This window comes from Protopterus annectens, chromosome 1.part2 (assembly GCF_019279795.1).
Source record: "Protopterus annectens isolate FY-2018-M chromosome 1.part2, PAN1.0, whole genome shotgun sequence".
NCBI classification, from domain to species: Eukaryota; Metazoa; Chordata; order Ceratodontiformes; family Protopteridae; genus Protopterus; species Protopterus annectens.
The window spans coordinates 364,480,542-364,504,472 of NC_056727.1; the positions used below are offsets into that span (position 1 = coordinate 364,480,542).

The window sequence follows — 23,931 nt, forward strand, 5'->3', positions numbered from 1 at the left end:
ACATCCCGACCCCACCCCCTGCCCAGAAAACCACAGTGAAAAACTTCTCTAAAGCAAATTTCACACTCCTCAAAACCGAGGTGGAATCCTTCAAAGCCCCGGGCCTGTGGAAAATATGGCCCAGACCGCAGAATCCTTTATAAACGCATTCTATGAACACCTTCAGGAATGCATGGATCATGCGATCCCAAATAAAACCAAGACCCAATCCTCCAAAGGCAGACGTCCTGTCTGGTGGACCCCAGCCATAAACAAACTATACAATAGAAGGAGGAAGCTACTAAATGATAGAGCAAAATCCCAAAAGGGAAGGCATCATTGATCAGTATTAGCAAAAACTATGGGCACTCATAAAATTGTCTAAGGCCAGCTTCGAGAAAAATTGCACAGGACACTAAGGATAATCACAAGGCTTTCTTTAGTTATGTTAGGAACCTGGGTGGTAATTCCCAGATATGCTCAGAATTAGTCCAGAATGACAAAAAATACACCAAACCCACAGACATTGCCAACATCCTAGCTGACAGGTTCAGCGCAAACTTCTCCCACCAAATGGCAAATATCTATCCCAGCAGAGTGCTGCCCCCCTGACATCTCAGATGCTCAGGTAAGAGCCGCCCTCTCCAAAGCAAAAAACACAGCATCAGTGGGACCAGACGGTGTCCTGGGCTGCGTCCTACATGAACTCCAAGAAGAGCTAAACCCAAACATAAAACTACTGTTCAATCTCAGCCTTACTACAGGATATGTGCCCAAAGAGTGGCATACAGCAACAGTGGTCCCTCTCCATAAAGGTGGTGCCTCAACGGATCCTGGAAACTATCGCCCCATAAGCCTGACTAGCTTGGTCTGCAAAGCTGTGGAAAGGATCATCATGGACCTCATAAATAAAGATATTAGGGACCTACAGACACAGGATCCTACCCAGTTCAGCTTTGTTAAGGGCAGATCCTGCCTCTTAAACCTGGTTGATTTCTTTGAAACAGTCAACAAGGCCATTGACGAGGGGAGGGTGGTCCACACAGCCTACCTGGACCTCGCAAAAGCCTTCGATACAATACCCCACTCGGGCATTATAGATAAGCTCACCAGCTTAAATATAAACCCCTATGTCACAAAAAAACAAGAGGTAACTGCAGCTTCAAGAGATCAGATAACACAAATAGAGTCCAATGTTAAACACAGAAATCTGATCTCACCACGATGTAGTCAAGTAAAAAGCTGAATTGCAAGTAGTAATCCAAAAAACGATTAGTAGCCGTGATGGTAGTTTAATGATCTTCTTTAATAAAACACAGTGGGTAAAGGTAAGCGCTGTGACCACGCGAAAGCGCTTACCTTTACCCACTGTGTTTTATTAAAGAAGATCATTAAATTCAGCTTTTTACTTGACTACATCGTGGTGAGATCAGATTTCTGTGTTTAACAATAAACCCCTATGTCACTAGATGGATTGCAAACTGGCTCAAGGACAGAACCCACATGGTTAGAATTGCTGGAGCCATGTCAGACTCCAAACCAGTTACAGGTGGTGTCCCACAAGGCTCAGTCCTGGGACCTCTCTTGTTCGGTATATATTTCATGGAGGTACAGGCCAACACAGAAGGACTGTGGCTGACCAAGTTCGCAGATAACTGCAAACTGGGCGCCATAATCGACTCCAGCCGACACAAGCATCCTCCAAAAGGGCCTCATAGAAACAGACAACTGGTGCCAGAGCCATGGCCTCAAGCTAAATGCCAAAAAGTGTATAGTCATCCCCTTTGGCAAAAACAAAGTGCCCACAAATTACCACATAGGTGATAATCCATTAAGTACAGAAGAAGTAATTAGGGACCTGGGGACCCAAGTTGATAGCAATCTCTCATTTGACAACCACGTGGCCAAAGTGGTTAGAAAAACATTTTATATAGCCCAACTAATCATGAAGGGATTCACATCTAGATCAGGGGAGGTCATCGTGCCTCTTTACTCATCCCTCATCAGGCCCATAATTGAGTACAATGCCCCTTTTGGGATGTACCTTACCAGACACCTGCAGCAACTGGAAAGACCCCAAAAGTACCTCACCAAGAGGATCAAAGGGCTCAAACAGATGCCATATGCTGCCCGGTTAAAGAAACTCCAGCTCTACTCAGTGGCATACCGCCTGTTCAGAGGCGATCTGTGCCTGACTTATAAAGCCATGTCCAACCCGGAATTAATGGACATGCTGCACCTCAGAAAATCCAAATCCCATCGAGCTACGCGCTCGAGAGACTTGAACCTCAGCACTGAAATAAATAGGACATGCTGGAGGGACAGATTCATAACCCAGAGGCTCCCTTCACTCTGGAATAAAATCCCAGTCCAGGTTAGGCAGAGTCCCTCATTGACTCTCTTCAAGAGGAATCTTGATGTCTGGATGGGAGATCATAGGTTTACCCCGGGTATCACTTCTGTGTCACTGTTAGACAGAGGCACAGTATACTAACCTCGAAAAAGGGCATAGCAAAATTAATTTAAAATGGGTGGCGAAAGCCAAACACATTCTGGCTAGGCTTATAAATGCCCTAGGGCAGATAGCCTAGTATGAACCTATGATATAAAGAGATCTGATGTTGTCAATCTTCACGTAATTCTTGATTGTGGACTCAGCCATTATTCCAGCTCGCGCCTTCCAAAAGCTCTTGAGCTAAACTGTACCCATAATACTCCTCACAAAATCACCTCAGACCTAATTTACTACTTCATAGTGCCAGTCGTGTTCTTTCCTCTGAGCTCTCGAGCAACAATAACTTTGTTAAACTGTAAGTTTGACCTTTCTTTTTCTTAAATCTACTTTCCATTTCTATTACTCGCTCCTCTTTTATATAGTTTATCTGTGTGTGTGTGTTCTCTTTCTTCTATCTGTCATTTAGGTTATCTTTCATGTACCATTGTTGGTTCTTTTCCCCTTTACCCTACCGGTATTTCTTAAGTACCATTGTTGGTACTTCCTTCCTGCCTTTAATTAGTTTTTACTTCCTTTCTGCCTTTAATTAGTTTATTAAAAAAAAAAAAAACTTTCTATAATGTTTTTTTCTCATTTCTTGCTGTGTGTGTGTGTGTGTGTGTGTGTGTCATTCTTTGTTGTAATGGCAGACAAGCCCATTAAAGGGACGTCTGGCTTCAAAAGGTGCCAGACATATGACAGGAAGCTTCCTAATTCAGACAGACACACTCTTTATGTCTGTTGTTTAGGTGTAATACATTTACAAGAGGACTGTGCGATTTGCCACAGTTTTAGCCACAGGGCTTTAATTAACCACAGAAATAAGCTTATTCTGAAAGGTAGTCTTTAATTAGACTTTGAAGAGGCCTTATCTGGTCCCAAAACAGAGGCAAGTTCACCTTCTTCTTCATCCTCAAGTAAGACAATGAAAAGAAATCAGTAAGTTCCGACATGTTCTTCTGAACCACCAAGTAAAATGGCCAAGGTTCCCATGGTTCCTAGAGTTTCCTCAGAACCAGTGGGTCAGGTGACTTAATCTTCGGTACCAACAGTACCTGTTTCTGAAATGACTTCATCAGCGCCTGTTTCTGCACTGACTACTTCAACACCGATGTCAGTTATGGACTCTTCTTCAATGCTAACAAAAGCCACAGAACCGAAAGAGTTTTCGATTAAAACTTTGCCATGCACCAGATATTCACCTACAGTGGATCCCTTTGTGGACTGTCTTCTCAGTCCTTTTTTGGAGAAACATCCACCCAGATCTCCTTCAGTGTCTTTGGTCTGATCCAGCAAGAGTCTAACTGAATTTGTATCATGAGACTGAGCACTGTTAGCTCTGGAACCTTGCCTTCTTCTACTCCAGCCTTTATTCCTCCTTTGACTCCAGTGGAGCTTTTGTAGTCCCTGGTACAGACCTTCCCAGCTTTGACTGTTTAGGTTCCGTTCAGAGCTCCTTCTTCAGCACTGATAGCTACCCTGAGCTCTTCGGGTTTGTCAGATCCAGAGACCTCTTTGGGTCGGGGGTTCATTGCCAGTTCTGAGGGTCCGTGTTCGACTTCGATCCTTTCAGAGGCCTCCATGGCCCTCAGTGCTTCGGCACATGTAAGCTCGTCTTTAGTTTCAGCTTCGGAGGTGGCCTCCTCTGTGTGGGGTGGGACCACGGTTTTGAAAGAGTCTATTTCAGTTCCGGGCTCCCAACCCTCTTTGAGGGGGGGGGGGCCTGCATTCCAGGCCATGGAGAGGGCCTTGTCCATTGTGGGCAAACAATCTATGCCCCCTCCTGTTGGACCATACAGCTTGTCCCCCCCCCCCCCACACCTGAGCTTCCACCAGTCTCTTCCCTGGGACAGAGGGCACAAAAGACTCGGGATCAAACCACAGTGGTCATGACTTCTTCGGATACCTCTCCATAACATCCCACTGAAAAGGTACCTTTGAAGAAAAAGTGCAAGAGGAAGCACTTGGACTCCCAGAAGAGTCCTACACAGAAGATACTGATTTTGATGAGGGGGAAAGTTCCCCCTAAGTTACCCCCTGAAGAGGTTTCCTTCGGGGATATCCTAGAGATCCTTAAAGAGATGGGTGGCTGGACTGCCTTCCAGCCTTCCTCATAGGAATCTTTATACCTAGAGGCTTTTCGTGCCCAGTGCTTTACCTGTTGGAGCTCTCCATCCGCTGATGATCTCATTAAGTTGATCGCTCAGTGGGCTTGGAAGTTACCTGACTCTATTGAGCCAGTTCCAAAGAGACCAGATCATATCCTTTCAGCCCCTCAGGATCAGCAACACTGGGCCAAGGGAATTCCTGTGGATGTCATGGTGGTAGTGACAGCCACCAAGAAGGAACTTGCTGACAAAAGTCCCACTATCCAGCCTCCTAACAAGGAGTATAGGACTATGGATAGGTTTGAGAAGCGTTCATATGCTTCATCAACCTTCGGTCTCAGGTCTTTGATTTACATGGCACATTGTACCAGACTTCAAAGAGTTCTGATTAAAGTGCTATCAGATGCTCTTGCAGGAGCAGTAGCTGAAGAAGTTTGAGACAAAGTGGCTTCTCAGCTTGCCACCCTAGAATCCATTTCTAACTCGTCCATGAGGCTAATTGCACATGTGGCTGAAGGGAAGATAAAGGCAGATGGTTCAGGTGTAGCCATCAGAAGACACACATGTATGTGCTTATGTGATTTTGCGGAGCCATTTAAGTCTTTTTCTTCAAAGGCCCATTTGTCGGAATATTCCTGTTTGGTCCTAAAGTTAAGGACACTCTGGTCAGATGTGAGAAAGATGGGAAGACCCTTTCTGCTGTGAGTTTACGCTTTTCCACCCCTCAACAGCTCTATTCCAGGAACCAGAGGAGTGGGAGGCTGTGGTTCAAAAAAGTCCCAAGGGCCTTTCTAGGACTCATGTGGCAACAACTTTCCCCGGGGCAGAGGGTGAAATAACAATGGAAGACGCCGTGCAACAGGCAGAAGTGTCCTGTGAAATCAGGGATCCAGGGATTCTTTCCTGGTAATTCCTATCAGTGCTCCTGAAAGGAGCCCCGATTGGCTTCCTCTGAAGACTGTCAGGGGCGATTATCTCTGCATCAATCTTCCTAGCTAAGGATAACAACGGACAATTGGGTGCAGTGGATTATAACTAGAGGTTACAATATCCCCTTTTTAAGAGACCCAAAAAGGCTAAGAAGAACCCTGGACTTTCTACCCAGTCACAGGGATGCAGCAGTCTTAGAAATTCAAAAAACTGCTCAACAATAGTTATCTAAGCAGTCCCACCAGACCAGAGAGGAACTGGGATTTACTCAATATTCTTTTTAGTGCCAAAGAAAACAGGACACTGGAGACCAGTTTTGGATCTAAGTCATTTGAACAAATCAGTTCAGCAAACCAAATTCCGGTTGATCTTAGTTCAGCCTATGCTTCCGTTCCTGGAGAAAGATGAATGTATGTGCTGAATAGATCTTTAGGATGCATATTATCATATAAAAATGGACATGCTGTCCGGAAGATTTCTGCATGTCCGGCTGGGAGCCACTCACTATCAGTTCAGGGAACTGCCCTTTGGTCTCACCACAGCCCCCAGGGTGTTCACCAAATGCATGGCAGTATTATCAGCTCACCTCAGACTGCTAGGATTCCGAGTGCTTCGCTATCGAGACAACTGGCTTCTTACTGCTCCCACCAGGCATCAACTCATAAAGGCACGAGATTATACTCTTTCCTTTGTTTCGAGTTAGGAATTGCTATAAACTATGAAAAATCCCATTTAGAACCGTCTCAGCAGTTGAAATTCATTGGAGCTATGCTCGATACAAACATCAGAATTGCATCTCTTCCCTTCGAAAGACTACAAAGGATAAGATCTCAAGTCAGCCAGATCATCCACAGCAAGAAAGTAACAGCAAGGCTTCTTTTACAAACTCTAGGGTCAATGGCAGCCTCTATCACTGTAGTCCCTCTGGTGAGATAATACATGCAAATTCGTCAATGGCTCCTGGCATTTCAATGGTCCTTTCTGAATCAGCCAATGTCCCATCTGGTTATGATCGCCAACTGATGTATGGAAGGCCAGAGTTAGTGGCTTCACTCCAACAAAATCTTTTTGGGCCATCCCTTTGTCCCTCCTCAACCGCAAGCCATAGTGACCACAGATGTGTCCCAGATAGGGTGTGGGAGGGCATTATTTGGGCAAGACAGTCCAAGGCACTTGGTCCCAGCTGGAGGTAAATTTGCATATCAATGTTCTATAGATGAGGGAAGTGCTCTTAACACTGTAGGCATTTCAAGGAACCCTCCCCTTGGGAACAATTGCGATTCAGATAGACAATATGTCAGTAGTCTGGTACATCAACAAGTAAGGGGGAACCAGAGCTTACCCTCTTTGTCGAGAAGTGCTCAGAGTATGGCAGTGGGCAATATCATCCGACCTCTTTCTAGTAGCAACACACATTCCGGGGAGCCCCAGCATGATCGTGGGCAAATTGAGCAGAACTATCCTCATGCCTCACGAGTAGTCTGTCAATCCAGCGGTGACACAAAAGATTTTCTGCCTCTGGGGCCAACCTTGCTGCAACCTGTTTGTGTACCCTCTCAACAACAAGTGCATCAGTTACTTTGCCCTAATCCCCCCGGTGGAATCACCCAGAGGTGCTCTCCTTCACGATTGGCCCCCCCAGTCTACTGTATGCCTTTCCCCCCGATTCCTCTAATATGCCAGTTTTTAAAGAAAGCCAACCGGTTGAAGAACAGAATAATTCTCTTCACCCCATTCTGGCCTCAACAAGTCTGGTTTCCCTTCCTGTGGCCTCATCTGCTTCGGAAACCCTGGATACTGGACCCAGCTTCAGATCTATTGTTCCACCAAATCTTCAGCACCTCAATCACACTGTATGGCTTCTCCAGTTCCAGTGATTGGCAGGCATTCTTCTGTCAACACCCTGCTCCAACACATCATTCTAGCCCATCACAAACCGTCAACAAGAAAATTGTACCTTAACAAGTGGCTAAAATTTTCTAAGTGGTCGTTAGACTTTAATCTTGACACATATTCTGCACCTATTGATAGAGTTCTGGAGTTTTGGGCTTTACTCTTTGAAACAGGAGCATCAGCCTCTACTATTCGATTGCATCTTGCAGCAATCTCTAACTTTCATATTGGTTTAAATGGTTTGTCTCTTATGTCCCATAAACTTTGCAAAGCCTTTTTGAAAGGAACCTTAATGCTCAGAACTCCATATAAAGAACCATCCGTACCATGGGATTTGAATCTGTTACTTCATTCTCTTATTGGTTATCCTTTCGAACCTGCTGCCACTTGTGACTTGAAGTTTTTGTCATGGAAAACTTTATTCTTGACAGCTATCACTTCTGCTAGAAGAATATCTGAAATTCAGGTCTTATCCTGCAATAGTCCCTATCTAAACTTTCATAAGGACAGGGTCTATGAACCTATGAAGGACAGGGTCTCCCTGTGAACAAATTCTTCCTTCCTACCGAAAGTTATCTCAGAGTCAAATATCAATCAGACTACTCAACTTCCAGTCTGTTTTCCCAACTTCTCTAATAAAGGGGAGTACTGTCTGCACTTACTAGATGCGCATAGACAATTGCTTATCTATCTTCACAGAACAATGGAAATCAGAAAATCTGATCAGCTATTTATTTCCTTTTCCTCAGTCACTTTGAGAAGCCCAGTCTCCAAAAGTTACACTAGCTAAATGGCTTAGAGACTGTATCACTTTTGTCTATAACAAAAAGGGAGTGCACCTACCAGGACCTGCAAAAGCCCATTCAACTAGAGCAGTAGCAGCTTCTGCAGTTTTCCACGCCAGAGTTTCTTTAGATGATATTTGTGCAGCGGTGACATGGGCATCTCTTCATACATTTATTACGCATTACAAGCTGGACCTGTTCTCTAGTGGATGTGCATCATTCGGCTCAATGGTGCTCAGGAATATTCTTCTGTGAAACCTCCCAAGATTCAGGTAACTAGGGACTCTGGTCCACAATCAAGGATCATGTCTTACTATAACGTTCCATCTGTGTTGTCGATCTTCACTAATCCTTGACATTCTTCCCCTCTTTCCCCCTGCGTTAGATCTCTTGGTGGGTTGGATCTTTCCAAAGATTGATTTACTGATAGACACAGATATGGCGTGTGATCCTTTATTTCTTGTCTGTTACTATTGTTTGCAAACTTGATATGAGGTGATTTTGTGAGGAGCATTATGGGTAGAGCTTAGCTCGAGAGTGTTTGGAAGGCATGAGCTGGAATAACAGCCGAGTCAGTTCCAAGGCTCAGAACCAAGCCCACAGTCAAGGACTAGTGAAGATCAACAACACAGATGGAACGTTATGGTAAGACATAACTTCTTTTATCCCTGTTATCTAGTGTTCTCCCACCCAACTTATTTTGTGCTGCAAAAGTTTTAAGTGCCTTTAAGGCATAATATAAAGCACTATCTCTGGTGCTTAGTGCCCCCCCCCCCCCACCAGTGTTGCTGGATTTGCTGATTAGTCTAGAGCAGTGTGAAGGTATGACAGCCCCCCCCCCCCCAACACACACACACAATTGCATTCATAGACACACTCGCCCACTCACTCATACACAGACACACACTCACTCCTACATTATCCTCTAACTAACCCACCTACGGCAACCTCCCAGGTAGATAGACACACACACACACACACACACCAACACCAACACTGACTACCTGCTAAACTCTCTGGCTCTTATATCTAATGCGATGGCTGAACATAAGCTTTTTGCTGTGGTAACTTTCACAGCCCATTGATTCAGGGAATCGCTCAGTTACATAAATGCCTTGCCATTAGGCATTTCCAGGGGGCAGCACATGAATAATTAGCAGAGGTCACTCCCTCAGAATGCCTCATTAGCATTTAGCATGGCCACAGAGGCAGCCCACTGCTTTGCTATGCAAACCACAGTGGTACGGCTGTCTCTGAATCGGAAATGGTTACTGCGATGTGTGTACCCCTGTGTACACAAAATGGTAAATTTTCTGAATTCATTGTATGGTGTCTTTCAAGACAAATTATTCTTTCTTTTATGTCAAAAGTTACAGATGCCAGATCGTTATCCAAACTACTAGAATTATGGGCAACATTGTTTCATCTGATAGATGCATACAGGTCACTCATCTACTATGCAGGAAGGACTGAGGAACTCAGTAAGACTCACCAGCTTTTTTTTCTCATTCCAGAAAGAAAGAGCTGGCCTACAGGTTGATAAGAATACTCTGCCTAAATGATTGGCCAACTGTATTGTCTTTTGCCTGGACAAGAAAGTATAAAAAAAACATCTATAAGGCATGCTCACTAAACTATAACAGCAGCTACATTTGTCACATGGTTCAGAAATGTTTCTTTGCAAGGCGTTTTGAAAGCTGTTAGATGGCCTAGTGTTCACACGTTTACAAAACACAATTTTGAAACAGACGAAAAAGTTATGTAGATTTGGCATAGCTGTGCTGCAGAGAATCTTTTAATTGTGTATCTTCCATAGTTATAATATTGCTGCCTGGGAAGCTAACCAGAAGTTAAGCTTTACTGTTACACTTACTCTCCATTAAGGAGATAGAGCAGCTGTGCATGTACTTAGGGTAGCAGTAAATTGTTGAGGCAGTTGCTATAAAAACAAAGCTACCCTCTCTCCATCCCCCTAATAGGAGTGCATATAATTTATTAGCATCTTTTTTGTTTGTTTTTGCAATAACATTTATTTGTTGGAAAGGCATACACCTAATCATAAGTCTCACTGAGGATCAGAAGGAGCTTAAAAAACTGAAGAAATCATCTGACACTAATGGTTTATAGGTTCATAGATTAGTGGTTTTATAAGAATACCTTTTGGCCAAACCATGGTTCCAGGGAACTTAGCATGAAGCCAGCATCAGTCTTCTTAGGGACTTTGGCGCTGTCATATACACATTATGGGTATAGTGTTCCTTTATGTAAATAGTAAGTCTGGGTGTGATCATGGGACTAGGGTTGGTCTTCACTTTGGAGTAAAAGGCTTCAATTGATAGCCTTTCATGTTATGCTGTCTATTGTGTGATGAGCCTGCATGTATAATCCTAAACTGTTATTAACTTCATTTATTGCTCTGTAAATTTGACATGGTATCAGAAGCAATATTTTAAGAAACTGAAGCTTTTTTTTCTGTGTTTTACTATGATCTTGATGTACTCCTGCTGATGTTTCTCTACTGATTACACATTACGTGCAGGCAGGCTAAAGCTAACAGCTTCCACTCTGTAATGTTGAAAGATAAATGTCAGAACTCATCTCCATGACCACAGCAGGTCAGAAATAAGAAACAACATATAAGCCAGCTACACAGATCAAAATTAAATTTGGGATGGGAGGGTGGCCTAATGGTTAAGGTGTTTGCCTTACAAACACAAGGTGTAGGGTTTGAGTCTCACAAGGGATAATTGGCTAGGCTTAAAATGGCTCGCAAAGGCAGTTAGCTTAGTTACTAACCTATGAAGTTTGTTTTGCAGGGTCAAGCCTCCATACCCACAAACTTATAAATACCATCTCCAAGGTTTCACAGCAAAGAGGAAGGAAGAAAGTCCCCAAAACAGTACCTAGGGGTTTTGGTCAAAAAATATTTTTGATCAAAAAATATTTTTGATCTATCATGATCAAGTGAACAAACAATTTCTAATTGACTGAGGAAACACAGGACAGTGAGGCTAGTAGTAAAACTGTGAAATTTTCAGATTTTGATTGGAAACAGGGAAAAAAAGTTTGTTTAAACTGCCTAGCCATTCCAAATTTCTTTTTACCATAAATAATCTTGTTTTGTACTCCACTGTAGTACCATTTTATTTTTCATGTTGTTTTCTTTATTTTTTGGCTCTGAAATGGTAAGAGAACCTCTCTGAAAAATTAGAAAAGTATCTTGTTTTGCACTTCACTGTAGTACCATTGTATTTTGAGGTTTGGGCTTGATGTGATGACCTGCAACATCTCTGAAATTGCAGGGGAACTTCTCTGAAAAAAAAATAGAAATCCTGTGTGTATGTACTCAGTGTGTGTGTGTCCTGCAGTGGGTTGGCATGCTGTTCAGGACTGCATACACTGCCTTGCGCCCTTTGGATGCTGGGATAGGCTTTCAACTCCCTTTCAGCCCTCAGTTGGATGAATTGGGCCATTGAACAACGAATAAAAGAGTGAAGGAAGGAAGGAATGAATTAATTCAGTGATTTGAACTGCAACTGGTCTTAGGAACAAACCAAAAAAAAAACTAGTATGCCATGTGTTTTCATTTTGCTGGCAAGGAAGACATTAAAATAGTTAACATGTTTTCTGTAAACAAAAAAAAAAAAAAAAAAGAGGAGAAAGACAAGCTTGCATTATTAAAAAGTAAATATTAGGCATTCTGTACACCAGAGGAGAACCTAAGATATGTTTGACTTTTATTTTTCAGTCACCTATAAATTAGGCACATTTGGGTGGTGCTCCTCACTGTGCAGCAGCTGTTAGCAGTGCCCTGTATAGAAGCAAATGCCTAGTTTGTAAAATTTGCCATAAAGCTAGTATTTAGGACTTTAACCTGCACACATAAAGGTTTTGCGTGAAGCTAAGCTTAGGGTAGCTATTTAGTGCATCGAACATTACTAATACCAGATTATAGCACTATCCCACATGTAACAATAACCGTAGACACCAGACAAGATTCTTTACCATGCCCTGGCCTGCTACAGGTCACTCTCTATGACTCACAAAGCTCACAACTCAGACATATTAGAGGCACTCGCCATCTGACCCAATACTATATTTATTGGAGACTTTAACTACCCCTCTATAGACTGGGAAATCTACGCTGCCTGTAACTCACAGGCACATTTCCTGGACTTTATCAACACAAACACCCTGGACCAGATATTGTGCACTCCAACCAGAGCATCGAACATACTGGACCTAGTACTCACAACATGGGAGAGCACAGCACCCTCCCCTATTCCATATCCTCATTGGTGAGATCAGACCAGAAAGCTATTTCCTTTGAAATAAAAATCAACCCAGAAAACCCAACTAAACCGTAACAGTTAGGAAATATTATAAAGCAAACTTCATCCTATTAAGCAGTTTGTCAAAATTCAGTTCCCCAGACCCTGAGAACACAGCAACCTGTGCAGAATTATTCGCAGAGACCCTTTACAAACAGGTAAATGGCTGCGTTGAGGCTACTGTACCTACCAGATGTAAGACCAAATGTAACAACAAAAGCAAGCCCCACTAGTGGAATCCTTACCATAACAGGGTATGTATAACAAAAGAAAAAAAAGTCATGGCCAGAATCAGAAAGAGCAACTCTCATAGAGACAAGAGCTCTCTGATTCAGCCAAACAAGAAACTAAGAGATCGAATAAAGGCTAAAAGCCAATTATGAGGTCAGGATATCCTCCCAGGCTAAGGACAATCACAACGCCTTCTTCAGCTATGTCAGGAACCTTAAAGGTAACACACAGTAGTGTGCAGAATTGGTCATAAATGGCACAACTCTCACTCACCAGGGTGACATAGTGAATCCACAGACTGATAAGTTTAGCTTTAAATTCATCCTGCACAGCCCTCACTGACCAGGGTGATATAGTGGATCTCCAGGCTTATAAATTTAATTCTAAATTTATCCCCAGTACCCCCTGTGAAATCCCTTCTAGCATATCACTCCCAACTATCAAAACGGAGCAGGTCTTGGTGGTCCTCACTAGAGCTAAAAACACTGCTTCAATGGGCCCCAACATCATCCCAGGTTGCCTCCTGGATAGCCTAAAACATGACCTAGCAGGATCACTTAAGGTACTGTTCAACTACAGCCTGAAAACAGGTTATGTGCCTGGTGAATGGAGGGCTGCAACAGTCATCCCTCTTCATAAGGGTGGGTCATCAACTGACCCTGGGAACTATAGACCCATCAGTCTGACAAGTCTAATACACAAAGTGAATTATCATGGAAATGATCAAGAACATTGGCAACCTACAGACATTGGATCCATCGCAATCTGGCTTTGTTAAGGCAAGATCTTGCCTACTCAACCTGGTAGATTTCCTCATGAGGGTCACCAAGGCTATTGATGATGGGAAAACTGTGCATATTGCCTACCTTGGCCCTGCCAAGGCTTTCAGTACAATAACCCACTCGGGTAATCTTGACAAACTCTCAGAATTAGGCATAAATCCCTGCATAACTCGCTGGATTGCTGGCTAGCTCACAGACAGGACCCAAGAAATCGGGATCGTTGAGCCCACTTCCTTCAAGAGAACGGCCACCAGTGGAGTACCCCAGGGCTCTGTATTCAACTCACTCCTGTTTGGCATCTACTTCTCGGAAGTCAAGGCTAATGTCAAGGGTCTGTGGCTGACAAAGGTCGCAGACGACTGTAAACTGGGAGCTATCATAACTTCCACATGACACTGGCATCCTACAAGAGGGTCTAATTCAAACAAATGACTGGTGCTTAACCACAGATTAAAACTTGATGCAAAGGAATGTATTATAGTTCCCTTTCGAAAATCATTCATCCAAGCTAATTACACTATCAATAACACACCCTTAAGAGCTGACCCAGTAGTTAGGGATCTTGGAACATATGTGGACAGCAATCTGGCCTTCGACCAACATGTAGCCAAGATAGTAAGAAAATCATTTTTTGTCGCCCAACTCATAAGCCACTGTGTGGTTTCCAGGTCCAAAGAAGTTATAGTACCACTCTATTCATCCCTTATCAGACCCATGTACAATGCCCCATTTAGCATGTACTTAACCAGGCACTTGCAACAGTTGGCACACTCTCAAAGGTCCTCACCAGTAGAATCGAGGGTATGAATACTCTGTCCTACAGAGATCGCCTTAAGGCCCCATCGCTATACTTAGTCTCCTGCAGTTTACTGAGAGGCGATCTATGCCTGGCATGTAAGGAATTTTCAGATCCAGCTGTGATAGATGTCTTGCACATCTGCAAAACAAACAGCACTAGAAGCACTAAGGACCAAACTTTGCCTGCAACAAAAATAAAACATATTAGAGATACTGATATATGTCTCAAAAGATCCCGTCACTATGGAATAAGCTCCCCATCCACATGAAGCATAGTTCATCCCTGACCCTATTCAAACAAGACCTTGATCACTGGATGGAAAATTGCAGATTTGCCTTTGGTCTGACCCCATTTATCTTTTGGACAGAGGTTGATGATAAGTCACTTGATCCCCAACTAACCCTACCACACACACACACACACACACACACACACACACACACACACACACACACACACACACACACACACACACACACACACACAGACACACACACAGACACACACACACACACACACACACACACACACACACAGACACACACACACACAGACACACACACACACACAGACACACACACACACACACAGACACACACACACACACACACACACACACACACACACACACACACACACTCTCCTTGCATCCAAGGTACTCCGGGACGAAACGTAGGTATGTTGCCCTGCTAGACCTTTAAAGACCTTGGTAGTCATTAGCTTAGTGTAAATCTATGACTTATGTGATCGCTGCTCATTAAGCAACAGCGTAATTTCAACTCCTGCAGTGAGAAAACACAAACTGTTATCTCAGTAAAATTCAGTCACTGGCAAAACAATTACACTACCTGGATGCAAGCAAAGAAATTTGGAGAACCTAAAAGAAAATCAACCAAAAAGGAGAAGAGAAAAGTCTGGCAGGGAAGAATCCTGCAGCTATTCACCAAAAAACAGTTCAAGTTTCAGCTTTCGTATAAGATATGACTTCCAGTAATTTAGAGGAAAAAAATAAATCAAATCTACTCTGAGGTGTGTAAAATAAATGAATCATTGAAGGAATATATCAACTCAAATAATAAAAGGCTAGGGGGAAAAAAGCTTTAACTAGCTATTCAGATGAACTGATAAAACTGCAAAATCAGAGGCTGAAATAAAGAAAAGGCTGGTTGAACACATGGCCTCTCAGAAACAGCTGTTTCAAAAAACAGCAATTAGTTTTTTTCTTCAGGCTCTGTCTCCTAAGATTTTCTGCTGTACCAGAAAAACTCGAAGGAACAGACTGTAGTAAGTACAAATAAGCAACTGGAATAATGTTCCACAGCAGGATTTGTTAATTTAAAGGGCACATTGTGTGCAAGCCCCAAACCTCTCCATGAGAAAGCAGTGGCTTAGCAGATAACATTGTTGCCTCACAGCAAGAGGTTCCCCAGTTTGATTCTTGACTGGGGTGCCTTCTCTGCGGAGTCTGCATGTCCTCCCTTTGTTCTTTTGGGTTTCCTTATGGTGATCTGTTTTCTTCACACATTCCAAAGACATGCAGTAGATGGACTGGATACTCTAAATTAGCCATAAGTGTGAACATGCATGCAAGTGTGGTGTGGAAGAACTGCAGCAGCAGGGTTAGCCAGCCAGCATTGTAAGTCTTTGCTCTAGATAATTGTCACTGTTGAAGTGACGCCCTGACTGCATGTGCAAAAATGGGAAAAAGGGGTTGTGGATGGATGGATTGCACTTATCAAGGCACTCAACTCACTGAGTCAGCTCTGGTCACCAGTATCACTTTAAGTTGTTACAGACAATATCACAGTGATATGGTACATAAATAAGCAAAGGGGAACTAAGTCTTACCCCTTATGCAAACTAGCCATGTTAATATGGGATATAGTTTTACAGCACAGTCTCACTCTACAGGCATCCTACATTCTAGCAGAGCAAAACTGTGTGGTAAACAAGCTGAGCAGGACAAAGGCAGACCCTCAAAAATGAAAACTAGATCAGGGGTCTTCCAAGATTTGATCCATCTGTGGGGAGTTCCTCAAGTAGCCCTTTTTGTCTTCTCTCTGAACAGTCCTCCTGTGGTAAAATTCTGCTCAAGGACTTGATGCAAGAAGTTCAGGAAGAATCCCCCAATGTCATTGAAGTGACTGCCTTTTGGCCTAGGCAGCAGTGAGTCTGTCTCTTCTTTTCAAATTGCCAAGGAGCAATTAAGACAGGCTTTCTCAGACTGAATCACTCACATAAGAACAGGGGTGTTTCTCAAACCCAAACAACTTCAACTGACTGCCTAGATGGTAGGGTCTTAATATGTTTTAGGCACCTGTTTATTGAGGATGTGTAGCAGGTACTAATGGAGGCAAGAAAGCCTGCTACTAAAAAATCATGCATAGGCAAATGGAAAGGGTTTTCTAGTTGGAGCCAAAAACATGCCAACACCCATCCGAGGCCAGTGTTTCTCTGGTTTTACAATATTTATTTTTCATTCATATGGCCTGTCTTATTCCTCTACCAAGATCCATTAATCGGCCATTTAAGTACGTCTGTCCATGGATCTCTCTCTTTCAAGTCATTCTCATGCCAAAATGTTTTTGAAAGGGGTACTGCATAAGAGACCACCAAGAAAAACAATAGCTCTTCCTTTAAATCTTAGTTTTGTGTTAGAGAAACTAACACTTGCTCCAGTTGAACCACCTCATCTGGATAACTTAAGGTTCTTAACATGAAAAACAGTTTTACTGATTGTTTTTACCTCTACAAGAGTAGTTTCTGAGTTGCAGTCTCTTAGGGTGGGTCAACATTATCTCATTTTCCATAGAGACAGGATTTCTTTGGGAATTAATCCTTTTATGCCTAAAGTGATATCCAGGTTTACTTTAATTCAAATTATCCATCCTCCTGTGTTCTTACCTGAACCCAAAATGGCAGAGAAAGGAAACTTTGCATGTCCATAGACAACTCATTTACTATCTTGTCAAAATAAAATAGTTCACAAATTCTGATCAGTTGTTCATATAGTAAGTGGCAAATAGCAATGTTGCAGGAGATGCATTTGGATAGAAATGAGCATGTGAATTTGACAAAGAAAGGATTTCAGGGTGGATATCCAACACAATATCGGGGAAAGGGAAAAGGGGAGTGATAACTGTAATTGTTAGAGGGGCTCCAGTAGTGCTAGAAGAGGGGGGAAAGACAGTAATGGTAAGCTTGTGGTTGTAAGGGTCTGTTAGCAAGGGAAGATGATTATGTTGGCATGTATTTATATTCCAAACATTTTGAAAGAAATAATCAACTTTCAGTAGGAAATATCATTTATAGGCAGGGACTGGAACCTCATTTGCAGTAGTAAGGATATATCACAGGGGACCTAGATGGGAAAATGTAATTAAATAGGGTAGATTACTGAAGAAATTTGTGAAAATGTTGATATGAAGATGTGAATTGAGCAACAGGAACTCTGACCGAATTTTCACAAAAATATTACAAAGGTTACAAAGAAAGAAAATGTATGTGATTTATAATGTATGTAAAAGGAAAATGTCTGTTGCACTAGATTAGAGGTGTCATCATGAATAGTTCAAATCAATGTAAAGGTTTTTTTTTTTTTTTTTTAGTTTTCTAACATAGCTAAATAAGGCTTTATTATTATCTTTGGCTTATTTTTAATTTATTCCTAGGCATTTTTTTGTCATTTTTGTCTAAACAGTTATGGGCTATATTTAGCTGTGCTGTCAATACAGTTATTGGCATTGGATCGAGTAAAAGCCTTAGATGATAAAAATGCAGTAAGTGTGGACATAAAATACCAACCAAACATTGGAAAGGCTAAAAAGACTTAATTAAAATGAACTGATGCCTCAAGTTAAATAACTCTTCCAAGGTTAAAATACGTATTACAAAAAGGTTAAAATATATATCACAAAATAGAATACATATAATCAGCACAACGAATTAACTACTTAACACTGAAAGTGTGATAAGAGACCTTGGGACACAGGTGGACAGTAGCCTCTCTTTTGATAATCACATCGCCACAGTAGTCAGGAAATCCTTCTACGTGGCACACCTCATCACAAAAGGTTTCTCATCCAGGAAAAAAGAGGTCATTGTTCCCCTCTACTCATCACTCATTAGACCCATTATAGAGTACAATGCCCCTTTTGGTATGTACCTCACAAGACATCTACAACAGCTGGAAAGACCACAGAAATACCTCACAAAGAGGATTACCGGCCTCAAACAGATGCCCTACGCAGACCGTCTCAAAAAACTCCAGCTTTACTCTGTTGCATATCGCCTACTCAGAGGCGATTTCTGCCTAACATACAAAGCTATGTCAAACCCAGAGCTGTTGGACACGCTCCATGTAAAGAAATCCCAATCCCTCCGAGCTACACGCTCTAGGGACCTAAACCTTGTCACCACAATAAACAGAACATGCTGGAGGGATAGATTCCTGTCTCAGAGACTTCCCATACTCTGGAACAAACTACCTATCTATAACAAACAAAGCTCCTCATTAGCACTCTTCAAGAAAAATCTTGATGATTAGATGGGAGATAGGAAATTCACCCCGGGCATCACTTCTGTGGCTCTGCTTGACAGGGGCACAGGAAAATAATTTTCTTGGGTGACAAAAGTCAAGGTACTGTTTGGCTAGGCATATATAGGCCCTAGGGCCAATAGCCTAGTACCTACCTGGGTTCAAGCGCCTAGGCAGCGAGACATTTCCCTGTGGTACATTTGACTGGGGACACATGGCTGAAGTGACATTCAGCTGCAGAGAAATGTGGCTGTTTGCAAATTCCCTGTGGGCAAAGAGAAGCATACGCTGCCATGCTCACAACTTCAGCAGCCAAATGCACAGGGGGAAAACAATGTCAATGGTCCCCAAGGGAACATGAGACAGCAGGGTAGTATGGCAGGCATCAGCAGCAGGCTGGCCAGAGGGCATGTCAGTGGCAGTAAAAATGCAGTGCACAATGGGCAGTGCTTTTATAATTGAAGTGTGTGGACCACTGCACCCTTCACAGTGTCTAGAGAACATTAACTAAAACACATACTGGAACATAAATGTGACTACAGTACCCTGCAGGATTTCCTCCATGCTGTAGCACACTTTTACATATTGTAGGTACATAAGTATGTACTGTACACTGAGCACAACACTCATTACTTCTTCTGCCACCATTCATTTGGTTATTAAAGCTGTGAGCATGGCAGCGTATGCTTCTCTTCACCCAAAGGGAATTTGCAAACAGCCATATTTCTCTGCAGCTGAATGTCACTTCAGTCATGTGTCCCCAGTCAAATGTACCACAGGGAACTGTCTCGCTGCCTAGGCACCTGAACCCCCTACCTGGGTTCAGGCGCCTAGGCAGCGAGACATTTCCCTGTGGTACATTTGACTGGGGACACATGGCTGAAGTGACATTCAGCTGCAGAGAAATGTGGCTGTTTGCAAATTCCCTGTGGGCAAAGAGAAGCATACGCTGCCATGCTCACAACTTCAGCAGCCAAATGCACAAGGGGAAAACAATGTCAATGGTCCCCAACGGAACATGAGACAGCAGGGTAGTATGGCAGGCATCAGCAGCAGGCTGGCCAGAGGGCATGTCAGTGGCAGTAAAAATGCAGTGCACAATGGGCAGTGCCTTTATAATTGAAGTGTGTGGACCACTGCACCCTTCACAGTGTCTAGAGAACATTAACTAAAACACATACTGGAATATAAATGTGACTACAGTACCCTGCAGGATTTCCTCCATGCTGTAGCACACTTTTACATATTGTAGGTACATAAGTATGTACTGTACACTGAGCACAACACTCATTACTTCTTCTGCCACCATTCATTTGGTTATTAAAGCTGTGAGCATGGCAGCGTATGCTTCTCTTCGCCCAAAGGGAATTTGCAAACAGCCATATTTCTCTGCAGCTGAATGTCAGTCATGTGTCCCCAGTCAAATGAACCACAGGGAACTGTCTCGCTGCCTAGGCACCTGAACCCCCTACCTGGGTTCAGGCGCCTAGGCAGCGAGACATTTCCCTGTGGTACATTTGACTGGGGACACATGGCTGAAGTGACATTCAGCTGCAGAGAAATGTGGCTGTTTGCAAATTCCCTGTGGGCAAAGAGAAGCATACGCTGCCATGCTCACAACTTCAGCAGCCAAATGCACAGGGGGAAAACAATGTCAATGGTCCCCAAGGGAACATGAGACAGCAGGGTAGTATGGCAGGCATCAGCAGCAGGTTGGCCAGAGGGCATGTCAGTGGCAGTAAAAATGCAGTGCACAATGGGCAGTGCCTTTATAATTGAAGTGTGTGGACCACTGCACCCTTCACAGTGTCTAGAGAACATTAACTAAAACACATACTGGAACATAAATGTGACTACAGTACCCTGCAGGATTTCCTCCATGCTGTAGCACACTTTTACATATTGTAGGTACATAAGTATGTACTGTACACTGAGCACAACACTCATTACTTCTTCTGCCACCATTCATTTGGTTATTAAAGCTGTGAGCATGGCAGCGTATGCTTCTCTTCTCCCAAAGGGAATTTGCAAACAGCCATATTTCTCTGCAGCTGAATGTCACTTCAGTCATGTGTCCCCAGTCAAATGTACCACAGGGAACTGTCTCGCTGCCTAGGCACCTGAACCCCCTACCTGGGTTCAGGCGCTAGGCAGCTGACATTTCTGTGGTACATTTGACTGGGACACATGGCGGAAGTGACATTCAGCTGCAGAGAAATGTGGCTGTTTGCAAATTCCCTGTGGGCAAAGAGAAGCATACGCTGCCATGCTCACAACTTCAGCAGCCAAATGCACAGGGCAAAACAATGTCAATGGTCCCCAAGGAACATGAGACAGCAGGGTAGTATGGCAGGCATCAGCAGCAGGCTGGCCAGAGGGCATGTCAGTGGCAGTAAAAATGCAGTGCACAATGGGCAGTGCTTTTATAATTGAAGTGTGTGGACCACTGCACCCTTCACAGTGTCTAGAGAACATTAACTAAAACACATACTGGAACATAAATGTGACTACAGTACCCTGCAGGATTTCCTCCATGCTGTAGCACACTTTTACATATTGTAGGTACATAAGTATGTACTGTACACTGAGCACAACACTCATTACTTCTTCTGCCACCATTCATTTGGTTATTAAAGCTGTGAGCATGGCAGCGTATGCTTCTCTTCACCCAAAGGGAATTTGCAAACAGCCATATTTCTCTGCAGCTGAATGTCACTTCAGTCATGTGTCCCCAGTCAAATGTACCACAGGGAACTGTCTGCTGCCTAGGCACCTGAACCCCTACCTGGGTTCAGGCGCAGGCAGCTTAGACATTTCCCTGTGGTACATTTGACTGGGGACACATGGCTGAAGTGACATTCAGCTGCAGAGAAATGTGGCTGTTTGCAAATTCCCTGTGGGCAAAGAGAAGCATACGCTGCCATGCTCACAACTTCAGCAGCCAAATGCACAAGGGGAAAACAATGTCAATGGTCCCCAACGGAACATGAGACAGCAGGGTAGTATGGCAGGCATCAGCAGCAGGCTGGCCAGAGGGCATGTCAGTGGCAGTAAAAATGCAGTGCACAATGGGCAGTGCCTTTATAATTGAAGTGTGTGGACCACTGCACCCTTCACAGTGTCTAGAGAACATTAACTAAAACACATACTGGAATATAAATGTGACTACAGTACCCTGCAGGATTTCCTCCATGCTGTAGCACACTTTTACATATTGTAGGTACATAAGTATGTACTGTACACTGAGCACAACACTCATTACTTCTTCTGCCACCATTCATTTGGTTATTAAAGCTGTGAGCATGGCAGCGTATGCTTCTCTTCGCCCAAAGGGAATTTGCAAACAGCCATATTTCTCTGCAGCTGAATGTCAGTCATGTGTCCCCAGTCAAGTGTACCACAGGGAACTGTCTCGCTGCCTAGGCACCTGAACCCCCTACCTGGGTTCAGGCGCCTAGGCAGCCAGACATTTCCCTGTGGTACATTTGACTGGGGACACATGGCTGAAGTGACATTCAGCTGCAGAGAAATGTGGCTGTTTGCAAATTCCCTGTGGGCAAAGAGAAGCATACGCTGCCATGCTCACAACTTCAGCAGCCAAATGCACAGGGGGAAAACAATGTCAATGGTCCCCAAGGGAACATGAGACAGCAGGGTAGTATGGCAGGCATCAGCAGCAGGCTGGCCAGAGGGCATGTCAGTGGCAGTAAAAATGCAGTGCGCAATGGGCAGTGCCTTTATAATTGAAGTGTGTGGACCACTGCACCCTTCACAGTGTCTAGAGAACATTAACTAAAACACATACTGGAACATAAATGTGACTACAGTACCCTGCAGGATTTCCTCCATGCTGTAGCACACTTTTACATATTGTAGGTACATAAGTATGTACTGTACACTGAGCACAACACTCATTACTTCTTCTGCCACCATTCATTTGGTTATTAAAGCTGTGAGCATGGCAGCGTATGCTTCTCTTCGCCCAAAGGGAATTTGCAAACAGCCATATTTCTCTGCAGCTGAATGTCACTTCAGTCATGTGTCCCCAGTCAAATGTACCACAGGGAACTGTCTCGCTGCCTAGGCACCTGAACCCTACCTACCTATGAACTTATAATGCAATTAATCAATTATCAAAAAAATACTTTCCATGCTAATTCATTATTAAGTTCATGTGGTTGCAAATTATTAAATTGTAGAATATACATTACATCTATTTTATCAAGCAATTGCAACATATACCCTTCAGTATAATATCCCACCTTAAAATTCACTTGTGGCATTGCAAAATATTTAAAAACAGAAATATTTCCCCCATGACATTTCTATAAATGATGAGCCACAGAATTTTCTTTATCTCAAAAGTCTTTCAAATGTTCCAAAATTCTTACTTTAACCATTCTAGTGTTTTTCCTTCTATATTAAAAGTTGCCACGGTGGTATGGCGGTAGCGTTGTTACCTCACAGCAAGAGGTTCTCCCGTTCGATTCTGGGCTTAGCTTGGGAGTGCCTTCTGTGTGGAGTCTGCATGTCCTCCACGCGGTTGGGTAGCGTTCGAAAGGCATGCTTGCGTAAATGGGCGTGCCTTCATTGAAGGTTGGGCGTCGAGCTGGCACCTCTGCATTTCTTAAAAAAATTACTGCCAATCATTAGTGGACCGGAGTTCTGCTGTGGTGACCCCTTACTGGGAAAAAGCCGAAAGACAAACAACAACAACAACATTAAAAGTTTACAAGGACAAACTATCGCATAAATTACCGTCATAGACTTACAAGAAAAGCATCTCCATATATGATAAGTATATCTAAAAAAATTGCAGGAAGTGCCTTTAGTACAAGCTTTGCAGTTTCCACAAGGCTTAGTTCCCCAATTGACTGGCGTATCCAGAAATAATACTACAGAGTTCAGGCTAGGCTTCTTTAACTGGTTCAGTCATGGTTGTGGCAACTCATAAAAACTAGCTCTTGGAAGAAAGTCTAGTAGTGGTCTTGCTGATAAATCATAGTGGCACTTGAATCTTTACCTTGTGTGTTTATACATCAGATATATTCTCCATTCAAAC

General features: G+C 43.2%; 1 protein-coding gene across 1 annotated transcript in view; it reads left to right on the plus strand.

Annotated features, from left to right (window-relative positions):
• Window positions 1-23,931, plus strand: part of MCM8 (minichromosome maintenance 8 homologous recombination repair factor) — a 929,462-nt gene that overhangs the window by 799,370 nt on the left and 106,161 nt on the right. The gene's annotated exons all lie outside the window — the stretch shown is intronic.